The 854-nt window shown below is 42.7% G+C and overlaps 1 protein-coding gene across 1 annotated transcript in view; it reads right to left on the bottom strand.

Annotated features, from left to right (window-relative positions):
- DMD (dystrophin) overlaps nt 1-854 on the bottom strand; it is a 637032-nt gene that overhangs the window by 216113 nt on the left and 420065 nt on the right. The gene's annotated exons all lie outside the window — the stretch shown is intronic.

Here is an 854-nt window from a genome sequence, read left to right as displayed (position 1 = left end):
ATTGTATGCGGATGTCCATTTCCCCCCTGAGTATTCGTCCTGCTTATAATTTGTAGCATAGCTGATGCTGACCATTATTTCCTCCTCTGAAAAGCTTCCTTCTAAATTAGCCTCACAGTAAATTCACGCCACAGTAATTGAGATGTAAGAAAATGTCAAAGCTAATATATCCTTGACTACACTGTATAATATGAAAGAACAGCTCCTAATAAAAGTTAACTTCACCCACTGCCAGACAATTTAAGGGTAATGAAACTACAGATTCTTTGTTTTATACAGAGCAATAGAGGGACTGAATCACCCAACCTTTGACCAGGCATTCTGCTTGGTACCTTGGTGATACGTCATTGAAAAGATACAGGACATGGATTTGTATTTAGCTGCTAATTAAGCCTTTTCATTCTGCTGGGCAGGTTTTTAATATGGGGGGAAAAAGACATTTATCCGCTGCTTTGAAGTAGTCCCTTGCATCCTATCTCACTCTGTGGTTCTTTTTCTATTCTTACCCCTTCTGCCTCTCTCATTATCTGTCCTACTCTCCTTTTGTTTGTTTTTCTTTGCTAGGATACAGCTCTCTTGCCCTGATAAGGTGATAAAGTAAGATCTGATTTGAGAGCTTAGGCTGGACTTCCTGACCTACCTGGGGAGAGTCTGATGCTATGGAAACGTGAAAACCCAAGCTCTCTCACTCTAGGAGGAAATGGGATAGAGAGCCAGAAATCCTAGCTCTTGTCTGCTCAGCATACCCCCCCTCCCCTCCCGTTAAACCCCTAGCATCGCAGAAGAAAGAAGAGAATTTCAGAGAGTGTCTGGTCCAGCTCTCACTGCCTCCACTGCCAAGCCTATGAATGCCT

The sequence above is a fragment of the Crocuta crocuta genome, unplaced genomic scaffold (genome assembly GCF_008692635.1).
Source record: "Crocuta crocuta isolate KB4526 unplaced genomic scaffold, BGI_CrCroc_1.0 scaffold598, whole genome shotgun sequence".
Lineage (NCBI taxonomy): Eukaryota > Metazoa > Chordata > Mammalia > Carnivora > Hyaenidae > Crocuta > Crocuta crocuta.
This window is presented reverse-complemented; position numbering and strand designations above follow the sequence as displayed.